We start from the raw sequence: 11,396 nt of genomic DNA, 5'->3' as shown, positions 1-11,396 counted from the left end.
AAGAGTGTAAGTTATAAATAAAAGGAGCGACTAAACAGAGTGCCCACCAGAGGCCAGAAGCTGTCAACACAGATCAGAACAAAATGTCAGCCTAATAAAACAGGAGTTCCAGGCTCTGAGGAAAGAAGTACGAGCCCACGATGCTGCTGATGAGAAAGCTCCAGGAAAGGTTGAAACAAATTAGAGTTGTCAGTGGTACTCTGGGTTTGTGCCGGCTTGACACTAAGGTCTCCCAGAGAAGAGGGGCAGGGAGCAATCAGACCACCCATCCTCAATGCTAGCAAACTAGCAATGCTAAGGAGCTGATTATTGCAGACGTCTGAAGAGGAGTCGGATCTCGTTGCCTGTGGTTTCATTGGATGTCCTACCTTGTTCTGTGCTGGGAGCCATCTTTCCTTCCGGCAAGACTTGGTCTACACTGGCCTCAGGATGACCCTGAACCCAAACACCCTGGGACACTATGCTAGAGGCTTCAGTTCACAAGCTATCTGGCTCCCCAGACTGCACAGAACTTCTTGCATGTGTGAAATGCTAACCTGAACTTTCCACATTAGGGCAGAAGGGCTTTTTCTCTAGACAAAAGTATGCTGAATGCCCAGTTCAAATGCGCACATGACACCCGATTTAATAACATATACTAAAAAGAAAATAAGTCTGCGTCAAGTTCTAACGCTTGTCCTAATAGTTTGCTGTGTTCTCACCCTAACTTCAAAGTGTATGTGTTTCAGGCAAATAGAATTCCTGCTGTACAATTAAATACTTTGTGTGATGCTCTGTCCTAAAGGTACCAAGTACTAATGTCTCTGTTTTCTACTGTGCTTTTTGCCCATTAAGACTACATACAATGAAACTCATACCACGATATGAAATATCAGTATGTCTTTCATTTGATTACTGCTGAGGACTCAGCACACCCTTGAATGAATCCCAGTCTTTCTCAAAGCAATCAGCTGACCAAAGTCAAGGCTTCTTCTCCAACCATAAAATAATTATGATGAGTGTTTGGAGAACATTTGCTCAGCACCTGGGGCTTTAATGCATTATCTCATCTGATCTTCAGAAGAGCCTTTGAGGTAAGTCTTATCATCATTCCCATTTTATAGATTAGAAACTGAAGCTCACCGCTAATAAGTGGTAGAACAGAAACACAAAACCTGGTGTGTTGATCTGCAAAGTTCCAATTTGTTTCTATGACTCCATCCAACACTCCTGCACTAGTTTTCTATATTTTTATGTATAAATACCATGAATATATCATATGCAGGGTGTGGAGAGAGGGAGGTTTTTAATGAACAATTTGATTATCTAGGATGGCCGTAATCATTTGAAGACCTTAAGGAAGAAAAAGTTCTTAGAACGTGAATTCCACTAGGTCAGATTCCAAGAAAGCTTTCTCATTTACTGTTTATGTTTCTTCCTTCATATTCTGTTCCAGCCACTGCCTCCAGTCTCTCCCTAAAGAATATTAACTCAGAAACATAGTCTTTCTGGAATGCTCACCAAGCTTCCATTACCTTGCTGAGAGCTACTCATGTGTGCCAGGGGAAGAAGCTACCTGTTAATATTCTCTCTTTATTTCAGTAACCGGCTCAATTTGAACACTTTTTTTTTTTTTCCAATTATGCTGCTGCTTGGGTGTCCCATTTCTTTTTTTTTTTTTTTCTTTTTATCTTTTATTTATTTATTTTTTTTAAATTTTAAAATCTTTAATTCTTATATGTGTTCCCAAACATGAACCCCCCTCCCACTTCCCTCCCCATAACATCTCAGTCCATGTTTCTTGTTTAACTGCTCACTGTCCTTTCCTCAGTGGCCCAACTGGGCTTCAGCAGAGCAGTGTCCCCAAGCAGTGATGGCTCCATGTAACTTACATAAACACTGATCATTCTCAACAGTTATGTGATGTTTTCAGCTTTATATGATTCCACAAATGGTTGCTAAAAACACATAGTGTTCCATTAAGAAGCAATAGATGTATTCCTTAATAGTGTGTATAACTAATATGTCTTGTAAATTGAAATAGAGATTTAAATCAGTAATGAGTCTAGGGCTTAGCACTGGTCCTGTTTAGGACCTATCCCAGCTGTCTCACAGCTTGACTCTCAGCAGAGATAATGAGAAGAAAAAAAAAAAAAATCAATACAGTTCCAGCCAGGTCTTTTGCATCAGCAAAGTTTATAATTCACTCAAGTATGTGCTAGAGTTCAGATGGAGCAGAGAGGCCCAACACACCACTTCCCATGTCTCCACAAGCTTGGAGGCCCAAATGACTTTCCTTCCTTCTTCAGAGAACCAGGTCCTGGCTTCCTGTTCTGCAGTGAACATCATCTTACACTAATACAAGATTGTTTCTTTTGTGAGCACACAGAGTCCTAACCACTGGACCACCAGGGAATTCCCAGGTCACAACGGATTATTTGCCCCCTTAACCTGGTTCTCTGGCTACTGTGCTTCCAACAATGCGAATCTCAAGGTCAGATTCCTTAGAACAGCCAGCAGAGTTACTTACTTGCACATGAAGTGTCCCAGAAATATCTCCCACTGTGGCTTACCCTGCAGGAACCTTCCTGGACGCTCCGGTTACCCTCAACCCCTGCTTCTGCTGTGTTCTCACTCACATCCTGCTTAATCCACTGCAAAGTAAGAGCTTTTAAGTTGTAACAGATTTACTCCGTATCAGCTGAGTTTACTGCCATTTATTTTGATGCCACACATTCTCAATCTAATCTCTTGGTTATTGAACTATGGGTGTTCACTGTCATCATTGTTAATTTTGCTAAGTCACTAATTTCCAGTGCAACCAAATGTCTACTACCCAGCTATTCCACAGTCCTGAAATCCGGGGCGGGGTTGGGGGGTGGGGATGGTCACTCCTTTAATCCTGAAATAAAATTGTAATAAATTGTTTGAGCACCACCCTCATATTCTAAGGCAATTCCAGTGCCTCCTGTCTAAAGCAGTTTGATGAAAATACGAAAAAATTATATTCCCTTCATCTCCTCTTTCAAATCCCCATGACAACTGTGATAGTGGGTTTAATAGGCTTTCTAGCAATTCCTTTCCACCTGAAACCTCAGAATGTGCCTTTATTAGGACGTAGGGTCTTTGCAGGTGTAGTTAAGCTACGATGAGGTCATACTGGATTCTGGTGGGCCCTGAAGCCAGTGATGGACATCTTGATAAAAAGAGAATGCCATATAGACACAGTGAAGACCACGTGGAGACAGAGACAAGGATTAGAGTGATCTGGTTACAAGCCAAAGAATGCTAAGACTTGCTGGAGCCATGAGAAACTTAAGACAAAGAAGGATTTCTCCCCAGAAGCTTCAAAGAAAACAAGGCTCTGCCACCATCTTGATTTCAGACTTCTGCCCTCCAGTACTGCAAGAATAAAGTTCTGTTGTTTTAAGCTGCACAGTTTGTGACCATTTACTATAGTTCAGTTCAGTCCCTCAGTCATGTCCAACTCTTGGAGACCCCATGAACTGCAACACACCAGGCCTTCCTGTCTATCACTAACTCCCGGAGTTTACCCAAACCCATGTCCATCGAGTCAGTGATGCCATCCAACCAACCATCTCATTCTCTGTTGTCCCCTTCTCCTCCTACCCTCAATCTTTCCCAGCATCAGGGTTTTTTCTGATGAGTCAGCACTTTGCATCAGGTGGCTAAAGTATGGGAGTTTCAGCTTCAACATCAGTCCTTCCAATGAACACCCAGGACTGATTTCCTGTAGGATGGACTGGTTGGATCTTCTTGCAGTCCAAGGGACTCTCAAGAGTCTTCTCCAACACCACAGTTCAAAAGCGTCAATTCTTCAGTGCTCAGCTTTCTTCACAGTCCAACTCTCACATCCATACATGACCACTGGAAAAACCATAGCCTTGACTAGACGGACCTTTGTTGGCAATGTCTCTGCTTTTTAATATGCTGTCTAGATTGATCATTTACTATAGTAGCCTGAGGAAACTCACACACCCACACATCTTTGTTGTTGCTTCCCCGCCACATCTCTCATTCCAACAATGACCACCACATGTCTCCCTTCATTTGAGAATGTTCCCTAGTTCTACCTGGGTATGTAAGAAAATTTTACTGAAGAATCATGCCTAACAGGAAATGTGAGCAGAAAAGTCTACAACTTCAAGCTGAACCTTGAACTTGACTCTGTTGAAAACCAACTAGATTAGACGCTATCCTCAGACTCTCCCCTCCAGCCAAAAAAGCTATCCTCAGACTCTCCCCTCCAGCCAAAAAATTTTACACACCCCTGCTTAGCTGGGATCTTCTCCCTCCTGTTTCTCCTCTTTACTTTGTTTTGGGATTTCCAGAATACTTGTTTCCTTCAACTTCCAGATCAAGATTCAAAATCTGTTAAATTATTTTTCCAAGAAACTCAACATATTTCTGCAGACATCTGATATCCATTGCAAAAGAAAAATTAATCCATCAATTGAAGGAAGAAATGGAAAATTTCATTTGAGCCAAATTTAAGGATGATAGCTTGGGAAGAGCATCTCAGAGAGCTCCATTAGAAGTCAAGGCCCAGCTGAGTAAGTTTTTGAGACAGAGGGATGTACATCAAATGATGTTACTATTGATAGTTTACATAATCCAGATCTTCAGGTCATCATGCTAGGTCATGTGACCTCTTACAAGCTCTAGAGGGAACGTTATCTTTAAGGAGTTGTCTTGATGCTAGGACTCTGTTGCTCTTTATTGTTGAGCAGGTATTTCTGCTGATGGGTGAGATCTGGTTGATGCATAATGCAAGATATACAATGAACATTAGGGGCAGAAGAGGCCAAAGGGCAGAAAAAATTTTATGTTTAAATTTTTTGATCTTGCCATAAAGTATGACTTTTATTTCACACCAGATTGTGCCTTTCATAGTTAAATACTGCACTAGACTAATTATCTTTCCAGAAGAATTTTGTTTCATTACAAGGACTTCTGGGTCAACTTGCAGCTAGACTTTCACAAAAATTTTTTTTGCTACATTTGGAACTCAAATACAATAATTACCATTGGGTAATAAATTTAACCCTAAATCGTAATTCCACTAAATGATTTAAAGTAAAGAAAGCATGACAATAAGGCAAGCAATATGATAATAATTGAAATGAAAAACTACACTCCTCAAGTCATTTTAACCTCTGTTCTTTTCTTCCACTCAAGTAGCAGTGCTGGATACATGCAGAGATGCCTCAGAGTTCACATTCTTCTTGACTTTTCTTTTCAAATTAAAATTTTGAAAGCTGGAGCTTGTTGCAGGAAAGAAAGTGGGGTGTAAAAGGATGGTCACATCTCGGGTCTCAGGCGAGTCCCTGGGACGGTGCCTAGTGTGGGTTCTTGGCTTCCCTCAGGAAAGAATTCAAGAGTCATAGTAAAGTAAAAGATGGCTAATTCAGGAAGAGACACACTCCATAGATAGAGTCCTGACCATCTCAGAAGGTAAGAGGCCCTAAGATATGGGGTGGTTAGTTTTTACAGGCAAATGAGTGGGAGGATTATTCCAACTATTTTGGGGATGGAGTGCGGATTTCCAGGGATTGGGCCACTGCCCACTTTTGGCTTTTTATGGCTGGGCTTAGAACTGTCCTGGTGTCTGTAGGTGAGTTTAGCTTTCTGATGTGTTATAATAAGTGTATAATGACGCCGAAGGTCTAGTGGAAGTTCACTTGTCCGCCATTTTGGACCTAGTTGGCGCTAACCAGTTTATGCCATGTCCTCAGCATCTCTGTTCTATGCTATGCAGATTCATAATACTTTTTCCTAACTTTCAAGAAAAGACTGACATATGAAGCACTTCTATAATTTATTTTGGGCTCATGGATGGCTCCATCAGTAGCCCTGTGAACATGAGACTTAAAATAGGTTTCTTTAAATAAAATAGATTTCAAATATAAAGACAGGAAGAAAGAACATTTACAACAAAATAGCTGATACATAATCATGTATACGCCACCTGCGTTTTAGAGGTGTTGTCTTTCTACCATACTGACTGCACATATTTACTTTTTTATAAGAAATATGCTAACTTGCACAGTTGAAGTCCCATTTATGCTTGCCTGTCTCATTTTCTAGGTTAAACTTCCATCATGGAGTTGACATGTTTGTTTCCATTCATGCTTCTGTACATTAACTACATATGTACGTTTGCATAAATGGTAGACGGTATTATTTTCTGTTTTATATAAATAACATTATATAAGATCTCTCATTCTAAGCTTGTTCTTTTCCTCAGTTTGACAAATTTTGGCTTTATTTGAGTAATAGACCCTTTAAAACAGTAAGGACATTAGTGAGTATCTGGCTACCACGTATTTTAATTAATCCTAATTTTAAAAAAATTATAATTTCAGAAAATAAAAATATTTTATATTCAATTCCTGTCCCCTATACAAATTACTATCAATATTCCTGGATACTTCCTTCTAGTCTTTTTAAATATCAACTTTTTGGCATAGTAAAATAAAATGTTAATATAGTTACTTAGTTTTATATTATCTTTTTTTTCATTTTCTACATTATTCCTTTGACAGTTATGTTTAATGCCTCTAAAACTATCCATCTAATGAATATACTATAATTAATTTAGCTATTCTTTTATTCTAGATATTTAATGTAGTTGTTTTACTTCTTCCTTTAAAAATAAGCCTTCAAAAAACAAAACAAAAAAACCCAACAATGGCCACTGAACTTGTTAACTTGCACTAATTTGAAGTCATTTTCTCAGATTAAAAAACTTTCTTCTGTAAATTATCTGCTCCTTATTTTTTGTTTGATACTTTATGATTATAGACATATGAATGAGCTATTTGTATAATAAGTATTTCACATATTGTTTTTATCTTTCTTATAGAATTTTAAAAATATATAAAAAATATCAGTACTCTACTCTTCTTTCCAACCTTAGGAAGTAAGTATAGTAAGACTGCCTTTAGAAAATTAAACCACCGTGGATCAGAGCAGAAATATGTAAAATCCCCTAACCTGATGAAATATATTAACATATAGAAAGAAAAATGTGTTAAGCAAAAGAGCACGGGCCAATCCCAGAGGCAAAAATCTCACTGCTATGCCTCATTGTAAATTAATAAATTAATTAAACGAATAATTCACTGATTGTGATTTGACTTCTTGCACAGATTGCCCACAGAGACAAAATGGCCTTGTCAAGTAGTTAAAAATATTCCTGTTTTTTGAGGCAATTACATTTCTGGTTGTAAATTGAATTGCCATTTAGTCCCAAGATTCTGTTTAACATTAGTCTGCCACTAAGAGATAAATCCGCTAAACCTACAAAATCGGGCTTTGGAATTTGTGAGGCTTCTGATGAAACCCTCCCACCAGACCGTTCCACATTAGAGGGCTCTTAGTGGATGACCATGTGGGTTTTTTTTTTTTTCCCCTGTAATAGGACTCTTTTCTAAAATCAACCTTCCCTGCGCAATTTACTGCTTCTGCACATAGAAACAACATTCTCTCTAGAGACGGATGACATACTAAATTCTATTCCTTTCAGTGTTTGGTATTTTTAACATTTGCCGATTTAATCCACTCAGGTAATAGAGATCACATATCAAGAAGAGCTCAAAATTAATTCATTCATTTATTCCATCACGCTTCATCGAGTGATATTTGGTCAGGTATTGAAAAGATAACTGGAAGGATGTCAGTACGGGGGCAAAAATAGACCAGTTTCTGGTGCTTTGTAGGTCAGTAGTGCTGTGCTTCCAGGTAGCTCAAACAGTAAAGACTCTGCCTGCAATGTGAGAGACCTAGGTTCAATCCATGGGTGGGGAAGACCCCATGGAGAGGGAAATGGCAACCCACTCCAGTGTTCTTGCCTGGAGAATCCATGGACAGAGGAGCCTGGTGAGCTACAGTCCATGGGTGGGAAAGAGTCAGACAGGATGAGCGACTAACATTTCAGTGCTGTGTGAGCTTGAGAAGGGTACCTATCAAAACTGGGTGCTGGGGTGAAGAAACGGGAGGTGCTGGTGGGGGCTGGGAGGAGGAGAGGGTGTGGGGGATCGAGGCACCAAAGCCCCAGGAATGAAGGAGGGAAAGCTTATTTGGAAATGTGAGTAATTATGTAACTGAAGTAAAGGGAGCAAGAAAGGAGGGGCAAAGAGGTTTTCAAAGCATTAAATTGGAAAATAAGTAGAGATTAATTATCGCCTTATTGGTTCCAGGGGTCACGTGGCAGGTTCTTCCCTACTGAAATCAGCCATCATACCAGTCTTGTGTTTTCAATTATATCAGGGGTTGCCAAGCTTTTTCAGAAAAGAACCAGCTAGTAAATATTTTTGGTTTGCACGCCAGAAGGTCTCTGTCAGACTATTTAACTCTGCTGTGTAGTCTGAAAGCAAACCTGCATCATATGTAAACAAACAGGCATGGATGCATTCCACTAAAGCTTTCAGTTGAGTTCAGTGAGGTCACACAGTCACATTCAATTCTGTGCAGCCCCATGGACTGCAGCACGCCAGGCTTCCCTCTCCGTCACCAACTCACTGAACTTGCTCAAAGTACTGTCCATTGAGTCAGTGATGCCATCCAACCAACTCATCCTCTGTCATCCCCTTCTCCTCCTACATTCAATCTTTCCTAGCATCAGGGTCTTTTCCAATGAGTCAGCTCTTCTCCTCAGGTGGCCAAAGTATTGCAGTTTCAGCTTTAGAATCTGTCTTTCCAGTGAATTTTTAGGACAGATTTCTGACTGCTTGGATCTCCTTGGAGTCCAAAGTGCTCTCAAGAGTCTTCTCCAACACCACAGTTCAAAAGCATCAATTATTTGATGGTCAGCTTTCTTCACAATCCAACTCCCACATCCATACATGACCACTGGAAAAACCATAGCCTTGACTAGATGGACCTTTGTTGGCAAAGTAATGTCTCTGCTTTTTAATATGCTGTCTAGGTTGGTCATACTTTTGCTTCCAAGGTGCGAGTGTCTTTTAATTATAGGGCTGCAGTTACCATCCACAGTGATTTTGGAGCCCAAGAAAATAAAGTCTTTCACTGATTCCATTGTTTCCCCCATCTATTTGCCATAAAGTGATGGGACCGGATGCCATGATCTTATTTTTCTGAATGTTGAGTTGTAAGCCAACTTGTTAACTCTCCTCTTTCACTTTCATCAAGAGGCTCTTTAGTTCTTTGCTTTCTGCCATATGGGTGGTGTCATCTGCATCTCTGAGGTTATTGATATTTCTCCTGGCCATCTTGATTCCACCTTGTGCTTCATCCAGCCCAGCATTTCACATGATGTACTCTGCATATAAGTTAAATAAGCAGGGTGACAATATACAACCTTGACATACTCCTTTCCCAATTTGGAACCAGTCTGTTTTTCTATGTCTGGTTCTAACTGTTGGCTCTTGACCTGCATATCAATTTCTCAGAAGGCAGGTAAGGTGGTCTGGTATTCCAGTCTCTGGAATTTTCCACAGTTTGTTGTGATCCACACAGTCAAAGGCTTTGGCGTAGTCAATAAAACAGAAGTAGGTGTTTCTCTAACTCTCTCTTTTTTTCTATGATCCAGTGGATGTTGGCAATTTGATCTCTGATCCCTCTGCCTTTTCTAAATCCAGCTTGAACACCTGGAAGTTCTTGGTTCACATATTGTTGAAGCCTTGCTTGGAGAATTTTGAGGTTTATTTAGTAAATAAACTAAAGCTTTATTTACAAAATAAACAGAAAGCTAGGATTGGCTTAAGGGCCATGTTTTACTCATTACCAGTCTCCATGAGCCTCTTTAAGATCCATCATGCTTGGCAATAACAAAAGTCAAATATATTCCTTTTGAAACCATAGGGTAAGTTTTGTCTGTCTGCCAAAGTCCAACCTATTGGGCTGAAAGCTCCTCTTTGAGAAGGTTAAGTATTAAATAAGAAAGTAGTTAAAAAATTAAAAAGTAAGGTGTTTAATAGTATGATAATATATTCAAGTACTCTCACCTTAAAATGTAAATCTCAAAATTTTCAAGAGTTGTAAAAGTAAAAACTTTAGATTTATATTTCATTTTGAAGAATAAACTCAAACTGTGTACCTCAGACTGGAACTTGAACCCATGTGCTGGGATTTGAACCCTGCCAAAACCCACGGTACCTGGTTTCAGGACCTAATGAAGCTCAGGTTCTCGAAGTATCATTGCAGAAAGAATTTAGTGAGTGACAAAGTGATAGGTAAGAAGTGGGTTTACTCAGATTCAGAGATCCACACCACAGAGAGAATGTGGGCCATCACAGAGGGCAAGTTCCTATATGAAATGTGGCGTGTTTAGTTTTTATAGGCTGGGCAATTTCATATGCTAATGAGTAGGAAGATTAGTTGGTGGTCTCTGAGCAGAAAAAACCATTGCAATCATTTGGGTCTTTTGCATATTTTCCTGGGTGTGTTCAGCCTTTTTGGCCATATCCCTATTTTTAAAAACTGAATAAGCCAATTGGAGCAAATGATTCACTGGAATCTGAGGCCCAGAAGTTGCTTTCTGAATTTTGTGCCTGATGTCTGGGGCAGACTGGGCTATGAAATACATAGCAAAAGGGACCTGTCCCTCAGGGGAGAAGGGATCCATATTTGTTTACTTCCTAAAAGTTTCCAATACTTTGGCCACCTAATGTGAAGAACTGACTCATTGGAAAAGACCCTGATGCTTGGAAATATTGAAGGCAGGAGGAGAAGGGGATGACAGAGGATGAGATGGTTGGATGGCATAACCAACTCAATGGACTTGAGTCTAAGGAAGCTTCAGGAGCTGGTGATGGACAGGGAAGCCTGGTGTGCTATAGTCCAAGGGGTCGCAAACAGTTGAACACAACTGAGTGACTGAACTGAGCTGAGCTGAACTGAGTCTCCTAAAAGTGGAGAGTTCTGACAAAATGTGGTCCACTGGAGAAGGGAATGGTAAATCACTTTGGTATTTTTGCCTTGAGAACCCCATAAACAGTATGATAGGGCAAAAAAAAAAATAAATAAATAAATAAGACACTGAAAGATGAACTCCTCAGGTTGGTAGGTGACCAGGATGGTACTGGAGAAGAGTGGAAAAATAACTCCAGAAAGAATGAAGAGATGGAGCCAAAGAAAAAACAACACCCAGCAGTAGGTGTGACTGGTGATGGAAGTAAGTCTCATGTAGTAAAGAACGATACTGTATAGGAACCTGAAATGTTAGGTCCATGAATCAAGGTAAATTGGAAGTGAGCAAACAGGAGATGGCAAGAGTGAACATCGACATTTTAGGAATCAGTGAAGTAAAATGGATGGGAATGGGTGAATTTAACTCAGATGACCATTATATCTACTACTGTGGGCAATAATCCCTTAGAAGAAATGGAGTAGCCTTCATAGACAACAAAAAAGTCTGAAATGCAGTTCTTGGA

At 39.8% G+C, this 11,396-nt stretch overlaps 1 protein-coding gene across 3 annotated transcripts in view; it reads left to right on the top strand.

The window, feature by feature from the left end:
• MSR1 (macrophage scavenger receptor 1) overlaps positions 1–11,396 on the top strand; it is a 79,072-nt gene that overhangs the window by 42,887 nt on the left and 24,789 nt on the right. The window lies entirely within an intron of this gene.

Source organism: Capricornis sumatraensis, chromosome 4 (genome assembly GCF_032405125.1).
Source record: "Capricornis sumatraensis isolate serow.1 chromosome 4, serow.2, whole genome shotgun sequence".
NCBI classification, from domain to species: Eukaryota; Metazoa; Chordata; class Mammalia; order Artiodactyla; family Bovidae; genus Capricornis; species Capricornis sumatraensis.
The sequence above is the reverse complement of the archived record's forward strand: the minus strand, read 5'-3'. Positions and strand labels throughout refer to the sequence as shown.